Genomic DNA, 24350 nt, shown 5'->3' on the forward strand with positions numbered 1-24350 from the left:
TTGAGTTATGGTTTGATATGGATGGAGGAAATCTTAGGTTAGCCTAGGATTTGAGCTATATGGTGGGCTGTGGATATGATTTGCTTTGGGATGAATTAGAGTTATCAGGTAGAGCCTTGGGGAAGATATGGGTAGGTGTGGAAGGTAGTATCGGGCCCGTACTATTGAAAGCACAAGACCTGTAGCCAAACCAATGTTAGACCTGGAAGCTCTGAGGAGGACCGGTGTGGGAGGATCCCCTCTATGGACATCCGGATCATTATGTTTTATGGTATTGCAGAGCAGTATGGTGGTGACATGATTTGGAGCAGGGGGATCAGGATCAGGATCTGGATCCGGGGCTGGGTCAGGTGACACTACCGAGCCCATTGACGAGAGGCTGTGTGAGCTCATCACAACCGAGGTTACGAGGGGCATCCTTGACGCTACCCCAGTTATCTTTGGTACGGTCAAGGAGGGTATGATGGTGATCATGGAGGAGAGGCTCAGAGCATTCAGGGTCGAGTTTGCTGCAGGCCAGGTCGGGGCCCGAACTCCCTCGTTCCGAGAGTTCAAGGCGTGCGGTATAAAACGCTTTATCTATCAGGATGAGATATATCTTCTTTCATATCTCTTGATTTAAGATATATGGGACTTACCATCCTCTTCTTCTTGATTATTTCTAGAAAAAGATGCCTCCCAGAAAGAAACCCAACAAGAAGAACAACGACCCTCCGCCGCCACCACCTCCTCAGTTCGATCCTGCCATGTTCCAGGCAGCAGTTACAGCCGCCGTGACTGCAGTAATGGCGCAAATAAACCTCGGTGGGGCCAGCGGATCCGGAGGTGGTACTCATCCCCAGAATCTTGGCGATCAGGGACATCAAAAGGAGTGTTCATATAAGGAATTCATGAACGCGAAACCCAAATCCTTCGACGACAATGGAGGAGTCATTGCCCTAACTCGATGGTTCGAGAAGATCGAATCTATTTTTGAGATTTGCGCCTGTTCAGAGGCAAACAAGGTGAAGTTTTCCACATGCACCTTCACTGACAGAGCGTTGACTTGGTGGAATAGCCGGGTCAAATCCCTAACCCTGCCGGTAGCGAATGCAATAGGTTGGGAGAGTTTAAAGGAACTCATGCTCGCTGAGTACTGCCCGAGGGGCGAGATGCAGAAGTTAGAGCACGAGCTCTAGAACCTGAAGATGAAGGGTTCCGACATTGCCACTTACACAGCTAGATTCTGAGATCTGGCTCATCTCTGTCCAGGGATGGTCACCCCGGAAAGTAAGAAAATAGAAATATACATTTGGGGATTGACGCCCCCAACCCAGGGAAATGTTTTGGCCGATAAGCCTACCACTTTTGACAGCGCCAAGTGCCTGGCGCAGACCTTGATAGATCACGGGGTTGATCTGGATGAAGTAACAGCTGCTCCCGAACCACCAAAGGAGAGTGGTGGGAAGAAGAGATTCTGGAACAAGTGTAAGGGCCAGTTTTCGTAGGAGCCCTCCAAGAAACAACAAACAGTGGCACTTCATGCTGCTACTACTCCTGCTGCTGTTCCCACTACTCCAACAATTCCCAGCCTCTATGATGTAAACCTACCTTTGTGCAACAAATGCAACTTCCATCATTTGGGAGTTTGTAGAGAAATGCATAGCAACAAATGTGGCAGAAAGGGGCATACAACGCGATTCTGCAAGACAACAGCTCAACCGACCAACCAGGATACTGAAGCAGGCGTGGGACAAGCCTGTTATGGCTGTGGGGAGGTTGGGCACTTCAAAAGAAATTGACCCAAGGAAACAACAGGTTGTAACACAGGGAAGGTGTTGACGATGGGCCAGGAGGAGGCAGTTGCTGATCCCAAAGTTGTTACGGGTATGTTCCTCCTCGACAACTCTTATGCATGCATTCTTTTTGATTCTGGTGCGGAGAGAAGTTTTGTTAGTCATGCATTTAAACATCCAGTTAAATGTAAATCCCAAGCTTTAACCGAAACATTTACCGTTGAGATGGCTAACGAAAAGAAAGAGAGCACTAACGACATATTCATAGGCTGTACCCTTACCTTAACCGATCATTCCTTCCCAATCGATCTTATGCCAGTTTCCATAAAAAGCTTTTATGTCATCATTGGTATAGATTGGTTGAGCCCCAATCGTGCCAATATCCTTTGTTACAAAAAAGCCATCCGTCTCAATCTTCCCTCTGGAGAAACTCTAGTAGTTTACGGCGATAAACTCAGCTCAAACCTTCGTATCATTTCATGCATTTAAGCCCAGAAATATCTGCGAAAGGAGTGCCATGCATTCCTAGCTCATGTCGTTAACAAAAAACAAGAAGTTAAGGACCTCAAGAGCATCCCCAAACTCTGCAACTTTCCTGATGTCTTCCCCAAAGATCTTCCAGGAATCCTTCCAGAGCGCCAAGTCGAGTTCCGTATCGACTTAATCTCTGGAGCTACTCCCGTAGCTAAATCCCCATATCGTCTAGCGCCGACAGAAATGCAATAGTTATCCAGCCAGCTCAATGAGCTTCTCAGCAAGGGATTCATCAGACCAAGTTCCTCACCCTGGGGAGCCCCGATCTTATTCGTGAAAAAGAAGGATGGATCCTTTCGGATGTGCATTGATTATCGAGAACTGAACAAGCTTAGCATCAAGAACCGTTATCTCTTACCCAGAATCGACGATCTCTTCGATTAACTTCAGGGAGCCAGTTATTTCTCGAAAATAGACCTAAGATCAGGGTACCATCAGTTGCGAGTTCACGAGAGTGATGTTCCCAAGACAACATTCCAAACTCGTTATGGACACTACGAGTTTGTAGTAATGCCCTTTGGCCTAACCAACGCACCGACGATATTCATGGATCAGATGAATCGGGTGTGCCGCCCTTTCCTAGACAAGTTTGTAATTGTGTTCATCAATGATATACTTGTCTACTCTCGCAGCGAGGAAGATCATAGTCAGCACTTGAGGCTAGTGTTAGAAACTCTAAGGGCGGAGAAACTCTATGCAAAGTTTTCAAAGTGAGAATTCTGGATCAGAAAAGTAACCTTCCTTGGTCACGTGGTTAGCGAGGAAGGCATACACGTGAACCCTTCCAAGATCAAAGCGATTGAGAATTGGTCAGCACCGAAGACGCCCACAGAAATCCATCAATTCTTGGGTCTTGCTGGCTACTATCGCAGATTTATCCAGAATTTTTCCAAAATTGCTAAGCTGTAAGGTCCTGAAAACGGATCTTAACCAATGATCAAGCAATCAATCAATCAATATAACAAGAATTGAGTAGAAGAAGAATAAAATCAAGCTTGCACACGTTTATATATCAAAATGTATGGTACAACTCGAATACTCTTGGCCGTGAACACTAGACGAACAACCCTTACAAATGACCTAGACAAGCCCTACATATAGAAGACACTGGCTGTAAACAGAGTTTACGACCGTAAACCTATTTACGACCGTAAACACAAGCCCTGACCGTAAACACATCAAACACCCTGAAAATACACAAAATGACTCAATAGACCTTATACAATGGAAAGCCTAGACCAAACCACATACTGGACCCTTCAATCTCCCCCTTGGTTTGGGACTAGCTTGACCTAGTCCTTGTCGACAAGAAAAACATCTGATTTGTCCATCGCCCCGTTCCATATCCTTTTGTTAATGATATCGGCAACCATAGACGTATACTCTTTAGCAGCTGGCTCAAAAATGTCTTCTGCAACTTTGATCTGATGAAGGTTCAACTGATGAATATCCCATCTTCCAAATTGAAACAGATCTCTTTTGTTATACAATCGAATGCATCCATCTTGAAGTTTTATGACAGCAGAGGCTGTAGTTTCATCAAAAACCCAGTAGAGCATGAACTTCAATGATCCATCTGGATAATTCTGAAGCACAGGAATCTATTTTACTTGGCTAGTGGCAGGCCACATCACAGTTTGAAGAGGAAGATTGGTTTTGGGATCAAGTACATTGGGGTATTGTTTGATGATTGACTCTGCAGTCTTCATTGCAGTAAAACCCTTTTTCACTTGATCCTTCAAAAAAAGGTTGAAATGTATTTCCTTGGGATCATTTGATGGATTTGCAAAAGGAGCATTCGATAATTCTGCGAGATCAACCCTGGTCCAGGAATGGAAATCATGAAATTTTTTTTAAAACTCCGTGTTATCACTCTTGCGTCTCACGATCCACATATCTAGCGTATCATGAAAGCCCCATGAGACAATTCCTGACCTATCACCATATACGTCTCTAAAACGTTTCTCTTCAAGGTATGTAACAGTGATTTTGGGCTGATCTCAAGGAGCGTTTTGATCTGAACTCCTTATAAACAAAAGTTGACCTTTCTCAGCTGCTTTGGCCAATTTGGCGCGTTTCAGAGCTATGACATTTGGAGCTTGAGCTGGTTCTTTTTCAAAACGATCCACAACTCGAGATGTTTGAAAAGGTGGTGGCACAATCGGGGGAGCTTGAGAAGGCAGATACATCCTTGACTCATCAAAGTAGCTAGCTGTGAGGAGACCAAAGTGAGTCTGATGATCAGTGATTAGTTTAGTCTTTAGAGTCTTGTCCTCTTCAAGATCAGTAACTTGAATCTTGACCATGGCATTTTCACTCACAAGATCAGCTACCTGAATGTCAAGCTCAATGTTCTTTTGATTAAGCACATTTATTTCCTTTTGAAGCTCAACAATAGTGGGATTATCTTCTCCAGAGTGGCCTTCCCCAATAGAAATTCCTTTAGCTCGGGGAGAAGGCACTGAGCTTTGTTCTTTAGCCAAATGCATAGCAAGCCTCACAAAGGCAGCATCATGATCAGGCCTAGGAGGAGAAAAAACTACGGGTGCTGAAGAACCACCAACATCAAAGGTGGTTCTTGTGTTGGATTAATGTCTAAGTCCATAACTATAATTGGTAAGACTTGAACCGACCCGACATGGTCCATTTGGGTTGCATGGCATCATGCATTTGGATAAACTATAATGAGAGAAATAACACTTAAGGTTGGTTAATATATTATAAGTTCTAATATATTAATAAGGTTATTTAATTAGTATTGATCAAGAATTAATTTGGACTTAATTAAGTGATCAAAAGGAGACTAATTAAATATATGGGTTGATTGTGTAAATCATTCATACTTATATATGTGTGCTTGTGATCCAAGATTCCTTATGTTGGACTAAGTCCATGGGGTGACCCATGGATACTCCATGGAGGTTAAAATCCATGGAGCATAAGGAATGGGTAAAGTTATGAGTTACATGGTGTAACCCTAATAGCCACCATATAAAAGAATCCCATGGCTCAAGAAATCGTGCACTAATGTGTGAATATGAGGGCTAGATGATTTTAAGGAGTGTTCCATTTCTCTCAAGTCATTCCATGTGCATTTGGTGTTGTGTGAACCATTTGAGGTGTCACACTTGGGGCACTAGGCACTCAAGCTTCATGGAGACAAGCTACATCAAACAAAGGTATGTATTCTATCCATTTGATTACCCAAGTATCAAGTATTGTATGCTAGATAGGGTAATACCTTGGAAAGTTCATAATTGCATATATAATAGAGAAAACATAGATCCAAGGTATTTAGGGTTGCATGTACACTTAGGAGTGTTAGAATGCACAAAACCCATCAGTGGTATCAGAACCAAGGCTTGTTTTCTTGTTATACTTGCAAAATTAGCTGAAAAATCGAATTGTATTAGTTTAAAAGTTATGCTAATTACTTGAAAAAAAGTTGATGTGAATTATCTTTGTTCATATGAGTTTATTAGATTAATAGAAAAGTTAATTGATTATGTGTTTTCAATCCATTTTAATCTAAGAGTTGATTCTAAAATGTGTTTTTGTAACTTGTCCTCAAGTTATATGAAAAGTCACATTTAAGTTTCATAAAACTCATAAAAAGTTGGCAATGGTTACAAAAATGAAGAGTCTTGTCCTCATTAAATGATTTTATGACTCCATAACTTGTCCTCAAGTTATGGAGGTTCAAGAGTCACTTCATTAAATGATAAAATGTGTAACCTTAATTAGTTCCATAAGTTACAAAAATAAAGAAAAGTAACATTCTTTTATTAGTTTAAAGTCTTCCATAACTTGTCCTCAAGTTATGGAACTTGAAGAGTTTTTTTTTAATTAAAACTACTTTAAACACATAAGTTATGAAATTAATTAGTTTTGAATATTTTCAAAACTTGCCCTCAAGTTTTGGAATTTGTAAAGTTTTCCCCATGAATACTTTAATTCCAAGTTAGCCCTTAGAATTTTAAAAGTTAAAATTCAACCCTTATACTTTATAGTATTATAAGTTAATAATAAATATATGTATAAGAGCAAGTCAGTCTTACCGTTAGTAGGCCTCATTCACGAAGCCGGTCTATAAGGGGGGTATAAGGTTACTGCCTATAAAATGGCAGTTTAATGGGTGTCCACTCTCACCCACCGCTTCCTTGACTGGTGGAGGGTCGTTAGCCGAATGGGTAGGACAAGGACTATAATTCTCCCTTCATTAAAAGTATTAATGATAAATACTAAGTAACTAAACTTTTTATAAATTCCCAATCTTAGTTACTTAGGAAAATGTGAATAAGGTGCTAATCCATGAAATTACACTTTGCACTTTGTTTAAACCGTTAGTGGAGCATGTGTGGTTAACCGGCACACTAACCTGGATTTAACAAAGTAGGCAAAGGGTAACTTAATATTTATCATAGTATCGGTGGAGCTCGTGTGGTTAACCGGCACATCGATTGAGGGGTAAATATTAAGGGTACCAAGTATATTTCGATGGTTACTTCACCCCTTGTTTTGTGATCCTCGGCATCCCAGTCACAAAACCTGAAGGGCACACTCGAGATTGAAACATGCCATTGAAAAGTTCAATGAATCTCAAAAGATCTAGGAGTTTCAAATCCAATTAAAAACCTAATTACATTATTTCGTTTTTCATGGTGGAAATTGGTAAATCGTCATTTACCTACCTTTAACTATTTTATAACTCGGATTACGGCATCCCTCTTCCAGTTATAAATAGGTTGTTGGATCCTAGCTTTAATATTTCATATTGGGTGTTATATTAAGGACTTTAGATCAACTATCTTGAATATCTCCCAAAAGATGTCTAGTTCAGACATCTATGATCATCCCAAATCTCTTGGAACTTCACTTCCTCCACCTCCACCAATTATTCTCCCTAACCCACAAGTTCTTGAAAAGTTTAAGGTCACTCAAGCCCTATTGCCAAGCAAAGGTCTATGTGTGATCACATCTTGGAGATGTAGTCACATATTGACAAGCCGGGAGAGTTGGGTATCAAAGTCTTGAGAAAGTTGGTGGCTCAACTACTTTCTAAGTCACATAGTGAGTTCCTTTGGGACTCCTATGAAACAGACTATGACAAGACCCTTAATGATCTTATCTATTTGCTAAGATCAACTTCCTAAAAACTTTATGGACATTGACAATGATGCCATTGGATATCCAGTAAAGCTCTCTCTTCCCAATGGAAAGGGATCGGCCATAGTCAACTCGGTTGACCAAATGGTAAAGAGAGAGGCTAAGTCTTAGATAGTCCTATTATCAAGGGTCCATTGCCAAAGGAAGGGGCATTGGTTGCGAAGCTGCCAAATTTACCTATGGATGTTAAAGTCAATAAGTTTGACTCTACTTCAGGTAAAGTCCATTGTCTAACTCTATTAAGTTCCTACTTGGAGATTCTTATTACATGATGTGACTGGGTCACATGTTGATGTTTGAAGAATCAAAGAAAAGTGAAGAAACTTAAAGAAAGAATATGCTGAATCTGATCGCGTAGATGGATTTCTATCGCATAGTTTGAAGATCGGATTCTTCAGCTACTTCTTAGGAATTATGATATATTGCTTAGGAATAGATAACAACAAATTTTTCATGTGCTTTTGCACTGTACGGATAGTTTTTTCCGCAAAGTTTTTAAAATAAAAGGAAAATTTTTGATTTTATTTATTTTAAAATATCCTTACAATGGAATTTGTGAAAATCTTTGTTGCTTATAAGATTCCATTAAGAGCAAGAGTGAAAATATGAATTTGATTCTTTCATTTGTGGTAGTGTCCAAATTTACCAAATAAGGAAAGATTCTCATCACCCAAGTTTCAGTTGGATAGAAAGTTGGAATCATGCAAGTTGTATAGTATGATGAATGAGAATTTTCAACTTTGGAAAATTAAGACTAGTTCCTTGTTCACATGTATATGTGAGTCAAGTGAAGGACTAAGGGATCGAGTACACATTCTTGTACACTGATCAAGTCCACCATAAAAGATCGATAAGACTATTCGTCATGATTTACTAAGGCTTAGTAAATATGATTATACTTACAAGCTTAAGTATAATTCTGAGACATTGAAAAAGTTTCAATGTATGACAGAACGAATGAGAAGAATCAAATTAGGCAGAAAGATAAAAGTTTCTCAAATCTGAAAAGACGGGAGAGTACTTTAGTATCATGTTTTAAGATCATCTTAATGATTTTGAGACCTTATCACAATTCATCCTCTAAGTGCATTCTGATAGTTAAGAAGAGGAGTTATGAATTGTTGAAGTGGTTAAATCAAGAAGATGATTCATACATCGTTCCAAAAAACAATTCTTAGAGTTATACTCTAAGATTGTAACTTGAGTGACATGTCTTAAAAGATGTTTAAAAACACTTGTCAAATGTAAGAGTAAAAGTTTTCTACTCTTGTACATTTGAAATTGGTAATTTGTGATGTTTTGGATAAAACAAAGATCAACTAAGGCCAATTGTGTTAAGTGTCTGTCTTGATTAGAATCCACACTATCTCTTGAATATTTGGCAAGAAAGTCTTATAGGTCAAGGAGACAGTGGGAGTCTAAAAGATCCTGAAAGGGTTTCAAGAAGTAATCAAGAATAAAAACCTGTATTTCATCACTAGCACACGACTTGAGGTTTATAACCTATCGTGTTGACATATTCTGTGCCCATTCCAGTTAAAGTTGGCTTTGCATAGGAGTTCTGAAAGTTCTCAATTGGTTGCATAACAACTTGGAAGCAATGGCAGGCCCTGTACTGCCAGGTGGCAAGAAGTTAAGATTGCATAAGTTCAGTCCATATGAGTTTGGATTTGTCATTATCCTTGTCTTGTGACTATGGTTTTGACGATTCACATGGATAAGAACACATACACCGTAAAATCTAAGGGTCATAAGGTTTCTCTCCGATTCATGAAAAATGATGGTGAGGAAACACTTCCACCAAGTAGATTTGAAGCAGATGGCAAAAGGTGTAAACAATTGAGACTATGATTACGGCATCCCTTTTCATGGTTCTGAAATTGTTTAGAAACACATGCATGCTATCTAAGGAAAGGTGTATGATTTTGATAAAGTTTTATCAAAGCATCTCGTATCAGAAATCTGAACTTTGGTAAGAAAGTCAATAAAGTATTGATTTCTAGAAGTACAGCTGATTTCTGAGTACATGTCAAAGCTAGTGGGAGCATAAGTGTTATGCTAATAATCATCATGTTAGTGGGAGCATGATAATTATTGTTAGTGTTGCAAGTTAGCAATGTTAATTATAGAAAACAAAAGTTTCAATTCGTGAGGCTGCAGGGATTGAAAAAGTTGTTTTGCTATAATTAAGGGAGAGGATATACTTCATTTCAGTTCGAAAGGCTTAGATTGAGACCTTAATCATCTTTAGTCAAGAATATATATATGAATTTCATGTTGGATTCGTTCAACTTAAGGAAATTCTATATATTGCGTGCTCAAAATTCGATTATGATTACGACATCCCTCTTCATAGTCAGATATTGAAAACATGGCAAATAAAAATATTGTAGCAAAAGACTGGTCTAGAATCATGTCTTTATGTGAGACATCATGAATCGTGTACCATTTGCTTTGGGTACAGGATCGATTGCATGTGCTATAATATTTGTCATTTCTAAATTTTTCCAAATGCCCAGAGGCATTAAGAAGGGAAAAGGTCTAGAATTGGATATGACTAAAATGATAAAGCAATTGTCGAGGATAATCTGAGGTTTACCAAAGATTGGTTGCTCAGGGACAGTTGGAAGTATAATGCTAATTTTGGAAGGACCATATTGACATATTCTGAAAAGAGGCATCTCTTATTCAGAAGTGATAGTCAAAATGAGAATATGGAGTTGTCTCCATAGGTGGAAGTTATCTGTGTAAGATTAGAAAACTTAATGCAAGAAGCATGTCCAAAGCAATGTACTTTGAATATGAGACTTAGTTTCCATGGAGTTGATCTCCATTGGAATACCTTATAGTGACTGTTGACAAGTCTTTGTGACTTTGTACATATTCATTACAGGAGGGTCAGTGCATATAAGTTTAAAATCTAAACAGATTTCGCTAAATGATAGGAATTTGAAATTCTCACATTTTTCGATAAGGATTTGGGAGTGTGAAATTAGAATCATTGAAATTATGTTCAATTGGTTTATTTCACAAAGTAAGGATCATAGACAAACATAGAGTGCATACTTGGTGTATGGAAAAGCTATTGTTTAAGAAAAACATAGTGTACATGCTTGGAGCCTGGGACAACTAGTGTTTTTAATTCAAGTATAAAGTTGATAAAACCGAAACAATGAATAATGAGTAATCAGTATGGTGATAAATAAAAGTGTTTATTTATATTCATAGGGTTTGATACCATATTTGATTCATTTATTCTTGTGTTTCACTTTGCATGTTTTGACTTCCAGAATAACTAAGTCGCTATTCCTGAATGATTAAGTTATTCAAACCATCCACAGTCGGTCGTATGTTGGAAGTAGATATGAATCAAGACTGTCATGGGTTGGTTTGTAGAGGTCCACGTTGGTGGACAAAGTGGTGCTACAACACTCATGAGTGCTCATAAGTTCTGAGTATTGGATTCAACCCATGCTCATTTGAATCACTTCATGGATTTTATCACGAGTGATCATGAGATGATAATATCTTATATTCTTCAAACCTAGAGATATGAGTTGTTACTATGAGTTGGTTGTACATTGATTGCACGAAAACGCATTCGGTAACTCGATGTTATAAAACGTGCCTTTGTGTATGATTCAACAAGTAGTAGAACAAGCCATATGAGTCGAAGTTTATCCATTCCTTTTACCTTCGGGATAAAAGCGATATCTGTGGGCCCCTCGATGATTTAAAGATGATATATGTGAGTGCTTGGCCAAGCCAGGACTGATTTGATTTGTTCAATCAGTCAGTCATCATGAATCGGAAATCGGGAAACAACAAATGGACAGAGAGAATGATTGATAATCCATGTCTCAGTCCATATGATATCTAGAATGGAGGAATATATGATCCCTTATCTAATGGACAAGTCATTGACAAAGGTCAGAGTTCGACAGAAGCTTTTGAGAGCTACGATTGTTGATCGGTTCCTGAAGTCATACGCAATAATAGTTTTAGACTTATCCAAGTGGGAGACTGTTGGATTAATGTCTAAGTCCATAACTATAATTGGTAAGACTTGACCCGACCCGGCATGGTCCATTTGGGTTACATGGCATCATGCATTTGGATAGACTATAATGAGAGAAATAACACTTAAGGTTGGTTAATATGTTATAAGTTCTAATATATTAATAAGGTTATTTAATTAGTATTGATCAAGAATTAATTAAGTGATGAAAAGGAGACTAATTAAATATATGGGTTGATTGTGTAAATCATTCATTCTTATATATGTGGGCTTGTGATCCAAGATTCCTTATGTTGGACTAAGTCCATGGGGTGACCCATGGATACTCCATGGAGGTTAAAATCCATGGAGCATAAGGAATGGGTAAAGTTATGAGTTACATGGTGTAACCCTAATAGCCACCATATAAAAGAATCTCATGGCTCAAGAAATCGTGCACTAATGTGTGAATATGAGGGCTAGACGATTTCAAGGAGTGTTCCATTTCTCTCAGGTCATTCCATGTGCATTTGGTGTTGTGTGAACCATTTGAGGCGTCACACTTGGGGCACTAGGCACTCAAGCTTCATGGAGACAAGCTACATCAAACAAAGGTATGTATTCTATCCATTTGATTACCCAAGTATCAAGTATTGTATGCTAGATAGGGTAATACCTTGGAAAGTTCATAATTGCATGTATAATAGAGAAAACATAGATCCAAGGTATTTAGGGTTGCATGTACACTTAGGAGTGTTAGAATGCGCAAAACCCATCAGCTTGGTCCTACATGATATGGTCCAGATGAGTCAGCAGTAAGAATAGGTGTTGGATGAATTGGGAGACCTTGAGATAGTTCAGATGTTAGCAAACCAGGTCTTGGATCAAGCCTTCTTCTTTTAACAGGAGGCGAGGGGATCATAGTTGTTGTAGGATTACTCTCAGGTAGCTCTGTGCTAAGAAAAACATTATCAAGGGGAGGAATCCCTGAAACTGTCTCCTTATGAATTGAATCGCTAGCCATCTGATTGGATGTAGGAGGCATGATTTCGAGAACATCTTCAGTTTCCCGTATCTCCGTTGCTGGATGAGCAACATCATGGATACTGTCAAAGAACACGTCGAGGTTTTCATTGGACAAAAGATATTCATTGCTTCCAAAATTCAAGGAAATGTCATCCTTGTCATAGCCAGTCAGATCGAGATCCTCGAATGAATCATGAGCATCTTCAGTGTTTGCAGATGCAGTTTCCTTAGTTCCTTCACTGTAGTCACTTTGAATAGGCACCGATGTCATATCATGATCTTCTGCCACAAATGCACTAGGAGTAGCTTCCTTGTCATGATCTGATACAGTTATGACATCATCATCTGAAAATACTTGCTCTAAAGAAACATGCTTAGAAGATATTTTGTCAGAAGACCCATGAGATTCAGATGCATCATTTAGCTCAACAAACTTTCCAAACTTCATCAAAGGAAACTTTCCTTGAAAGACAACTTTACCCTTGCGATTCTGTTTAATCAGTCCAACAGTTTTGGACCAAGAGATTTCATATCTAGGATCTCTCCTTCTTTGGCCATCTCTGGGAATTGCAAATCGACGAACACCTGAATAAACCTAGGATACATCAAGAAAGTATCTATAGTCTTCGCGTTGATGTTTACAACGAATTCGTCCAGAATAAACCTTGAAAAGTTGAACTTTATCCCTTCAGCAGGCACGGCGATAGCTCCTCTGTTTCTTAGAGAAATTTCATCCGCACCAGTTCGACTTCCAGATATACAGGTCACAAAGGTGTGAGACAGGAATCTCCAGTAAGGCGGCAGAAGCTTCTTTATGGTGGGAGGAAAAACGCCTTCGTAGCCCATTTTGTTAAGAACCTCTTGGACTTCATCAACAACAATCTCAGCAGGGTAGGTTGATTGATCATCAATTTGTAATGCGTCTCTGATGGTTTGCTCTGTGATGATAATTTGCACCCTTTCACCTCAGCCTCAATGGATACAGATCTGTCATCTCCTCGTTTCATCTTAGCAGACATCCAAAATTCTTTAATGACTCCTTGATACACAACAGGGCTCACGGTGTGAGCAATGGACAAACAACACTCCTTTAGCCCATGAATCATCGATCTGAACTGTCCATGAGCAACAGGAGGTTCCACCAGTAGAATTGCAAGATTATGACTGTTAGCGAACTTGAGGCTTGCCATTTAAACTGCACAAAACATGCCAAGTGAGAAAACAAAGTATTTAAACGATATAAAGTTTATGGTTTTCTCAATCAAACAATTTAATTTTTGGCCCTTAAAAAAAAACAGTTTATTGACCAAAAAAGGGTTTTCGGGCCGTAAACGGTCTGGCCGTACACGGTTGGGCCGTAAACGGTCTGGCCGTACACGGCTGGGCCGTAAACGCCGACAGAAGTTTTCCTTCGATTAATCCCTCAAAAACAATCGATTTGATGTAAAAATCACATATCACCGGTCGATTTTAGCATACCTACAAGAATCACGGGTCAATTTCACAAAAAAAATCGAAATTGTTTTTTAGAGGGAGAGAGAATTCAGAGGAGTTTAAGGCCGTATACTTGAAAATGAGGGGTGGAGTTGAGATATCGGCTGTAAGCTCCCCTTTTATACCTTGTTCAAATTTAGCTGTTATCCACACAGTGTAAGATGAAGTCCAAATCCCAAAATTTTCAAAAATAAAACATTTTGAGGATAAAAATTAAAATTTAAAAATAAAATAAACTAAAAAATAAAAAATAAAATAAAAAAATAATAATAAAAAAAAATTTCTAAAGTTTAAAATTTTAAGATGAAAATTAAAATTTAGACGATAAAAATAAAAATAATAAAAATAAAAATAAAAATAAAAAAAATAAAAAAAATAAAACATACTTGATTTATCTCAACTAACACTGAACATAATTTTGTGCTACTGGGATCAAAGTTATTAGACAGCCTTAATCCATTTGTTGATACCTTTACCTTCATGTCTATGTTTGGTCGATCGCGGGTATTGTGGTCCACTTAAACATAAAGGATTTGTGATAAAATTTAGGACAAATTAATAGTGACAAGACAATAAATTCTGTAAACTTAGATACTTTTCTTAAAGACCATTCAGCTGACGACGACCAAGGATATTGTTGTCCACCTAAATCAAGCAGTGAGATCTACAGACAACCTCTAAATGGTTCGATTTTAGTTGCACTTACACGTGTTCCCCACTTCCCGATATACCCTCGTTATCAAGAACTTCCAAAGAACTCCTTACTTTAGGTGAGTAAACAATTATTAAGGAGGAAGTCAGATTTAGAAATGGGTGCATATGTTGTGTCCCAGGTCGGATATATTTCAATCACACAGAGGGGACAAAATATGGCTAACTAGGATAGAGGGATTGAGAGGTAGAATGTTGCATATGTTGTGTCCCAGGTCGGATCTTCCGATCACGCAGAGGGGACAACATATGGCAAACAAATATAGATATATAAGAAGATGAGTAGAGATAGAGTTGCATATGTTGCATTCTAGGTCGGATCTTCCGATCACGCAGAGGAGGTAACATATGACTGACAGATAGAAAACAAGAAAATAATTTCCTACAGACCTACTTTATCAGAACCCCCAGTCGCCCTATCAAAGCCAGAATTAAGGACATAAGTCCGTACATCAAGGAAAAATTAAGCCACAATTCTAGATGCGTATTAATTTAGTGTATCCGCAGATTCCTATGTATATCTCTCTGCTCAACCTATCCAAGCGTCGTATTGTCAGACTCAATGGAACTATCTAGGTTAAAGTTTGTCAGGTCTCTAAACTTCTCAAGTTCATCTGATCCTAGTCAAGTCCATTAAATGATCCTTCATGTCTACCAACGCATCAAACATAGAGCACAGACAATTCGACTTAGTCACCTTACACAGATTCAGATTATCTGTTATCACATGATTATATCACCTCCTAGTAAACAAAACTAAAATAACAGCATATATTTTTTTATTTTCTGATTTTCTAATGTTTTTGGATTTTTTTAAGTATTTTAAAAAAAAATAAAGCAGAAATAACACTATTTTTTGATTTTTGATTTTTTTTAATTTTTTTTGTTTGGTTTTGTTTATTTCTCCCCCTAAAACAAAAATTAATCCTCAAAACGAATCATTTTCAAAAAGCTCACAAGCACATCCAATCGAGCTTTGTTAAATGGCTTTGTGAACAGATCTGCCACATTGTTAGCAGTGGGGACCTGTTCCAGCCGAATGAGCGAACGCTCATAGCAGTCTCTGATAAAATGAATTTTGATATCAATTTGCTTGGTTTTGGAATGTTGGACATGATTTTAGTAATCTGAATAGCAGCCTCATTATCAGAAAAGATAGGGGTTTCTGGATAGTTCAAACCGTAATCCAACAGCTGATGTTGGATCCATATAACTTGAGAACAACAAGCAGAGGCAGCAACATATTCTGCTTCTGCTGTTGAGGTTGAGACGGTGTGTTGTTTCTTGCATTGCCACGACACCAGCCTGTCTCCAAGGAATTGACACCCTCCTGATGTAGATTTCTTGTCAAGCTCACAGCCTCCAAAATTACTCTCAGCAAACGCATATAAATCAAATTCAGAATTTTTCGGGTACCAAAGACCCAATTTTGGGCTGCCTTTGATATACCGAAAGATTCTTTTGACAACAATAAGATGTGAAAGTTTAGGATTAGCCTGATAACGTGCGCATTGACAAACTGCAAACATGATGTCTGGGCGGCTTGCAGTTAGATACATCAACGATCCGATCATTGATCTGTAGTGTGTCTGATCTACGGATTCGCCATCAGTATCTGGATTAAGTAGGGGTCTTTCGGCCATCGGTGTCGATGCAGGTTTTGCATCTTGAAACCCGAACTTCTCAAGTATATCCTCCACATACTTTGATTGATGGAGTAAGATTCCGGTTGACTTCTGTTGAACCTGAAGCCCCAAAAACATGGTCATTTCCCCTAACGAACTCATCTCCAACCTCTTTTTCATCACGCCTTCGAACTCTTTACATAGTTGCAGACTGGTAGACCCGAAGATAATGTCGTCAACATAGATCTGGACTAGAATCTGATCATTACCCACATGCATGATAAATAAAGTTTGATCGATAGTGCCACGAGAGTATCCATGCTCGAGCAAGTGCTTTGTGAGAGTCGCATACCACGCTCGAGGAGCTTGATGTAACCCATACAACGCCTTGTCTAACTTGTAGACATGATTAGGAAACTTTGAGTTAACAAACCCAAGGGGTTGATCAACATATATTTCTTCCTTCACCTTAACATACAAGAAAGTTGTCTTAACATCCATCTGATAAACTGTGAAGTTCATGTAAGAAGCATATGCAATGAAGATACGGATAGCCTCCAAGCGAGCTACTGGAGCATAAACCTCAGTGTAGTCAAGACCCTCGATCTGTCTAAACCCGCGAACCACCAATTTTACCTTATTGCGTGCTATGACTCCGGAATCGTCCTGCTTATTGCGGTATACCCAGCTAGTGTCAAGAGACTTTTTGCCCTTAGGTAATTCAACCAGTGTCCAAACCCCGAGTTTTTCAAATTGATTCAGCTCTTCATGCATAGCATCTACCCAGCTGCGCTCATTCAAAGCCATTTCAACGTTCTTTGGCTCTATTTGACAGATAAAGCAAGAATATAGACATGTGTTTACATCTCCACTCTTACTTCTAGTTTTAACACCATCACCCAGCTGGCCAATGACATTCTCGATCGGATGATCGCGTTGAATACGTGAGGGTATCTCCTGACTGATGTCATTGAGGGAAACTGGAAGATTGTGAATATTGATAACTTCATCATTTGCTGAATGTTCCACATCAGATGAACCTGTCTCATTTGATGGATCTGCTACAAACTCATTAGCAATTTGTTTAGGAAAGAGTAGTTCCATGAAAGTTAAAGTAACAGCGGAAGCATCTCTAGACATAAAATCTCTTTCAACAGGAGTAAGAGGTGTAGCATTAGCATCTGGAGCATAATGTTGAGCGTGAGATTCTGGACTAGTAAGTGGAACATATGACTCCCCCTGAGGAAGTGAACAGGATACCGGTGGAGGTCTGTAAACAACTTCTTCGTCTTCATCTTCAGGAGCAATCTTCGAACCAGAGGAAGAACCAGATGAACCATCTGAATACATATTGAGCGATTTGAACAAAGATGTGTAATCAAACAGCCAATCAGGTCCCACTCTAGCATCCGTTTCTTTTTCCTCTAACCAGCGCATGTCGAAGGATTCTACAATCTGATTCGTCTTCATGTTGTAAACCCTATATGCAGTGCGAGCAGCATACCCCATGAACTAACAATCATCGGCTTTAGCATTAAATTTTGGGTTGGACTCCAGGTGAAGAAGGGTGCAAGGGCAGCCAAATACACGGAAGTGACTGACTGAAGGCTTATGACCATAAAGAATTTCGTATGGAGTCTTCATCTGGGCTTTGTTGATCAAAACACGATTCTGAACGTAGCAAGCAGTGTTAATCGCCTCAGCCCAAAAGAAAACAGGTAACTTGGAGTCACAAAGCATCGTCCTTGCAGCGTCTTTCAATGTTAGATTTCTCCGCTCAGCAAGACCATTTTGTTGAGGAGTGCGAACAGAGCTGTATTGACGCACGATCCCTTTTCTGTGCAAAAGTGATCAAGAACTGCATTCTTGAATTCTGTTCCATTATCAGTGCGAAGCGCCTTCACCCGATTATTAGTTTGGTTCTCAATCATCACAATGAACTTCTTTATCAGATCAGGAATCCCAGCTTTGTTGGATAAGAAGAAACCCTACGTAAAACGAGAGAAATCATCGATCACAACCAGACAATACGAGTTTCTGTTGATGCTTAGGACATTGACCGGACCGAATAAGTCCATGTGCAATAATTGGAGCAGCTGGCTGATTGAATTGACCTGTTTTGGCAGGTGTGGTTTTCTACGATGCTCTCCCTGAGCACATGACACACACTTCTCAAATGTTATAAAGTCTCTGACAGGTAAACCACGTACCATCTCATTCTTTGCAAGACGATTCAGATTCTTAGCGTTAGCATGACCGAGTCGTCGGTGCCACAACATTGCATTTTGTTCTAAGACCTTCAAAAAGAGGCAGGTGACTTGTTCAGGAATGTTACTGTTCATATCTATGATATATGCATTGCCATCCCGCTTTGATTTGAAAAGGATCTACTCTTCTGGGATGACAATGCCTGGCTTGAGGATCATGCACTCTTTATTAGTAAAATGTGTTGAATATCCTTTGTCACAAATTTGAGAAACACTCAACAAGCTATGTTTTAACTCGGGAGAAAAGTTGACATTCTCGAAACTTAGCACTTCATTTGTTACGGTTCCTCTCTGAGTGATTTTACCACCTTCTCCGCCCGCAAAGGAAACATAACCCTCGTTAAAAGATTGAATGTTGCTCAATTGGGAGATATCTCCAGTCATGTGTCGTGAGCAGCAACTGTCGCAATACCAAGGTCTGACGACATTCCTCCATAACTATCCCTGTAAGATGAGCGAAATTATTTAGATTTGAGGACCCAGGTCATCACTTCCCTGGGTTGACCCTTCACATTCACAGATTTATCCTTTAAAACTTTCAACTTGGAATCATCATGTAAAGCACTTTCAGAGGATGACGATGATTGGTTGAAAGTTAATTTGGGCATCCACTGATATGTAGGTTTCTTAACAATCACAGGTGGTTTTGAAATAGTTTTGTTTTCAGTTTGCATTGAGCGCTTGGATTTTCTACCAGATGTGGTTAAAGATCCAGAATCGCTCTTTGGCGAAATCGATCTTGGCGGAGCCTTGTTCGATTTTGACAAACTGTTTGTGACTTTGTTATTACAAACCTGTTTATTATTTTGAAAAAATGCCTTTTTCTTATTTTGATCATTTTTCCAATCATCATCTCGAGAATGAGCTCTTGAGAACTTTCTAGTTAAAGACCTTCCTCTAGACTCATTCTCTCCTCTTGGTGACAGATAATGCACAAAAGCCCTATTTGGACAATTCCGAGCTATATGACCACCAATTCCACAATTGAAACAAATATGTTTGTTGTTATTGAAACTGGTACTGCGTTTTTCAGATTTATTTTCTTTAATGACATCCTTACTTTTCCCACAAGAGCAAGTGAAAGAATCAGATTGTGCAATAAGTGAGGGTGCATCAGGCTGTGTGGCTTGTGGAATGGGTGTGCTTGTAACAGAATCATCAGAAGTATCAGGATTATCAAACAAATCATCAAATATGTCAAAAAAATTCAACTCAACAGGATCCAATGCAGTATCATCAATTTTAACATTAGAAACATTAAAGTTTTCATTCAAAACAGAAACAACAGGTTTAGACACAGTTTTATTATCAAGTCCAGACATAGTTTTATTATTAGAAACATATCCTTCAGCTTCGTGCTTTGACTGATCTAAGGATTGATCTGCAGGAGAAGTAGAAACATTAGTACTTTCAATATTCATAATTCCTCCTGAAACAAAACCAGTTGGTTTGCCATAAACCATGAATGGTTCGTTGGCAATCTCCTCTTTAGTCAAACGGTGATACTGATATGTGTGATTGAAAGGAGGAGGCACTTTATCATACCCTAAACCCTTTGACTGATTATGTTTAAATTGCATGCAATGGTTTATCATGTTGGCAACTACTTCGCTTGACACATCAAATTTTCTAAAATCAAAATTTGCAGTTTTAAATTTGCCTTTTAATGTGTCAAGCTCAGTAGTCAATTCAGCAAGTTGTCTTCTAACATAGTCATAATTCTCACATTTATTACTGTAATCTTCCTGAAGTCTCCTAAAGTCTTTTATTTTTGTTTCTAATTCATCCTTTAGGGGTTTCCGTCCTTTCCTGAGTTGATAACCTTCATATCTCAGGTCCTCATTTTCTCTACGTAATGATGCTATTTCCTCACGAAGAATTTTAACATAATCAATGCATGCTTGAGAACAGGAAGGTAGACTTACCTCTTTCTGCTTGGATTCTGAAGTAGTAGATACCATTAATGCAAACTGCAGCTCCATCATCTTTTCTACTGGATCAGCCTCATCATTCTTCACAGGAACATCATCATTTACTTGGGCCAACTGAGCATTTTCAGGTCCTGAAATATTCAGGGCTTGAATCTGGTCCTCCCAGTCAAAAGACTGAGCAACCATTGTAGTCTTATTGTTGACCGTGGCACCTCCACGATTATTTCTCACAGCAACCATCGTTCTGTCATTGTTCATCCTTCGATCTGGTTTCGGTCACTCACGAGCAAAATGACCTGGCTCGTGACAGTTGAAGCATCGCAACTTTCCTTTGTTAAATCCCACTTTCTTGTCAGCATTCATTCCCCAGTTATTCTTTCATGTCTTCTTTGTGAACTGCTTCGCCCTGAACACTGCCATATCTATTTCCCATTTAATATCCATCTCTTCACGTCTTCTGGATGAATTTGATCCAGGTCAGCAAATGATAGTTGAGGTGGAAGCTCTCCGGCTAAAAGGGCATTATAACAGTTGACAAGTCCAGTGGCAAGAGCAAGATTTTCATCATTTTCTTTGGAGTTCGTGGAAGAAGCCACAACTGGTATATTGGAGGAGGGAATAACTTGTGGAACAACAGATGGAGACACGGATGACGCAACAGGAAGAGATGTTGCTGATGGAGTAGCAAAAGTCTGAATCTGAGGTTGTTGAACAGCAAACGCTTGGCCTGGAGAGGAGATGAGTGATGAAAGAACATTGTTTGAAGAAATCACGAGATTTGCAGTCGAATAGGAATTCACATGATTAATCTCTCGCTGCGTATCATCAAGATCACAGACTTTGATAATCGCCATTGTTTCAGCAAGAGTGAGACGATTTAGATCTTTTGTCTTCTTGATAACAGCTACATTCATATCCCATGATTTTGGAAGTCCATTCAGTAGCTTTTTATTTATCTCAGACTTGGTCAAGAAGATCCCAACTATATTCATCTCAGTAGTGAGAGTGGTAAATCGTTGTAGCTGAGCCTCCACGGTTTCTCCAGGAATATAGTTGAACATGTTGAATTTCTATCGTAGCATATGCTGATGACTTTCTTTCATGTCTTCATTTACCTCATAGACCTCGATCCAGGCTTCCCACAAAGCTTTTGCTGAAGTATATTCTCTAAAACCCTGAGCTATATCAGGAGATAAAGCCATAGTCAGAGTGGCTAAAGCCCGTTCCTGTTCTTCAACTTTCTCAAAATCCTCATCAGTATAATTTTCAACTGCTTTGTCAACTTGTTTTCCTGCAATTGTGGTGGTAATTATGACTGGACCTTTGATAATGCTTCGCCAAACTTTGAATTCTTTCATCTTGATGTACTTTTCAATTTGGTATTTCCATTCAGGAAACCCATCTGCAGACATCAATCTTGGAATACGCGTGGTTGTTCCCATAAGAGAGTCCAGTTCGTGATGATGTGCTTGACTTTGAGAATCCATTTTAATTTTAATTAAATTTTAAATCAAAAAGATTACAAACAAGAAAAGTCAAATGTTGGTTTGCGGTCAATGGTCTTTACGGCCGTAAACGGAGTTTACGGTCAAGGGGTTTGCGGTCAAACGGAGTTCACGGTCAAACTGAGTTTACGGTCAATTGGAGTTTACGGTCAACGGAGATTCTTGAGTTCACGGTTGAAAGTCAGTTCACGGTTATTGAAGATCTTGAGTTTATGGCCGTAAACACGTGGCTGTAAACTCACAGAATGTTGACGAAAAACAGTGATTTGAGCAGATTCGATCCCCTCTTGTCACGAAATCACTAAAAGCAATCTCGAATGGTGATGAAGTTAATATCCTTTGGCCGAAAACTTGATTGAAAGATGTTTTTGACACCGGTTTTGCTCTGATACCAATTGTAAGGTCCTGAAAACAGATCTTAACCAATGATCAAGCAATCAATCAATCAATATAACAAGAATTGAGTAGAAGAAGAATAAAATCAAGCTTGCACATGTTTATATATCAAAACGTCTGGTACAACTCGAATACTCTTGGCCGTGAACACTAAACGAACAACCCTTACAAATGACCTAGACAAGCCCTATATATAGAAGACACTGGTTGTAAACAGAGTTTACGGCTGTAAACCTGTTTACGGCCGTAAACACAATCCCTGGCCGTAAACACATCAAACACCCTGAAAATACACAAAATGACTCAATAGACCTTATACAGTGGAAAGCCTAGACCATACCACAGATTGGACCCTTCATAAGCCTTTAACCACCCTGACACAGAAAGGTGTAACCGTTAGTTGGGGAGAAAAGCAAGACACTGCATTTCAAACATTGAAGCAAGCTCTATGCAGCGCACCTATCTTGTCCCTACCCGAAGGGACAAGGGATTTCGTTGTCTACTGTGATGCATCCAATCAGGGCCTAGGCTGTGTGCTCATACAGCGAGGAAAGGTTATTGCCTATGCCTTCACACAGCTGAAAACACACGAAGTCAATTATATAACTCACGATTTAGAGTTGGGAGCAGTGGTCTTTACGTTAAATATTTGGAGACATTATCTCTACGGAACCAAGTGCACTGTCTTCACCGACCATAAGAGCCTACAACATATCTTTGATCGGAAAGAGTTGAACATGAGACAGCGGCGATGGGTAGAGCTACTCAGTGATTACGAGTGCAAAATACGCTATCATCCCGGCAAGGCCAATGTAGTAGCCGATGCCCTCAGCCGAAAAGAGTATTCAGGTCGTAGAGTGAAGGAACTGACAATGACCATACATTCCCATTTATCCGCTCAAATCAGAGAGGCTCAGTTGGAAGCCTTAAAAACAGAGAACATGTCGGATGAAGCCTTGAGAGGAATGGAAAAGAACTTAGAGGTCAAAGGAGATGGAGTTTACTATTTGATGAACCGGATCTGGAGCCCGAGGTACGGTGGTTACAGGGAGGTTATCATGAACGACGCTCACAAGACTAGATACTCCGTTCACCTAGGTTTAGATAAGATGTATATGGATCTTAAACAACTCTATTGGTGGCCGAACATGAAAGCAGAGATCGCTACCTTCGTGGGCAAGTGCCTGACTTGCGCCAAGGTGAATGTGGAATGTCGAAAGCCCTCGGGTCTACTCCAGCAACCAGAAATACCTGAGTGGAAGTGGGAAAGGATTACTATGGTTTTCATCACTAAGATGCCCAAGTCTCCGAATGGACACGACGCCATCTGGGTAATTGTCGTTCAACTAACTAAATCCGCCCACTTCCTGCCAATCAAAGAAAACTTCAAAATGGAGAGACTAACACAAATCTACATTCGAGAAACATTTCGCCTTCATGGTGTGCCTGTAGCCATTATCTCCGATCGAGATAGCAGGGTTACCTCAAGATTTTGGCAGTCACTACAGAAGGCTCTTGGAACTAAGCTGGATATGAGCACAACTTACCATCCACAGACAGATGGGCAGAGTGAGAGAACCATTCAAACATTGGAAGATATGTTGAGAGCATGCGTCATCGACTTTGGCATGTCCTGGGACACTCATTTACCCTTGGTCGAATTTTTCTACAACAACAGCTACCATACCATCATCAAGGTTGCGCCATTCGAAGCCCTCTATGGCCGTAAGTGAAAATCCCCTCTGTTTTGGGCTGAGGTGGGTGACACGCAGCTAGTCAAGCGTCAAGTCCCCGATAGCACTCTCACAGGCCCAAAAATTATCCTAGAGACTACTGAAAAGATCGTACAAATCCGGGAACGACTAAAAGCTTCAAGAGATAGACAAAAGAGCTACGCCGATAAGAGACGAAAACACTTGGAGT

Source organism: Lactuca virosa, chromosome 5 (genome assembly GCF_052849685.1).
Source record: "Lactuca virosa cultivar CGN04683 chromosome 5, Lactuca_virosa_CGN04683_v6, whole genome shotgun sequence".
In the NCBI taxonomy this organism is placed as follows: Eukaryota; Viridiplantae; Streptophyta; class Magnoliopsida; order Asterales; family Asteraceae; genus Lactuca; species Lactuca virosa.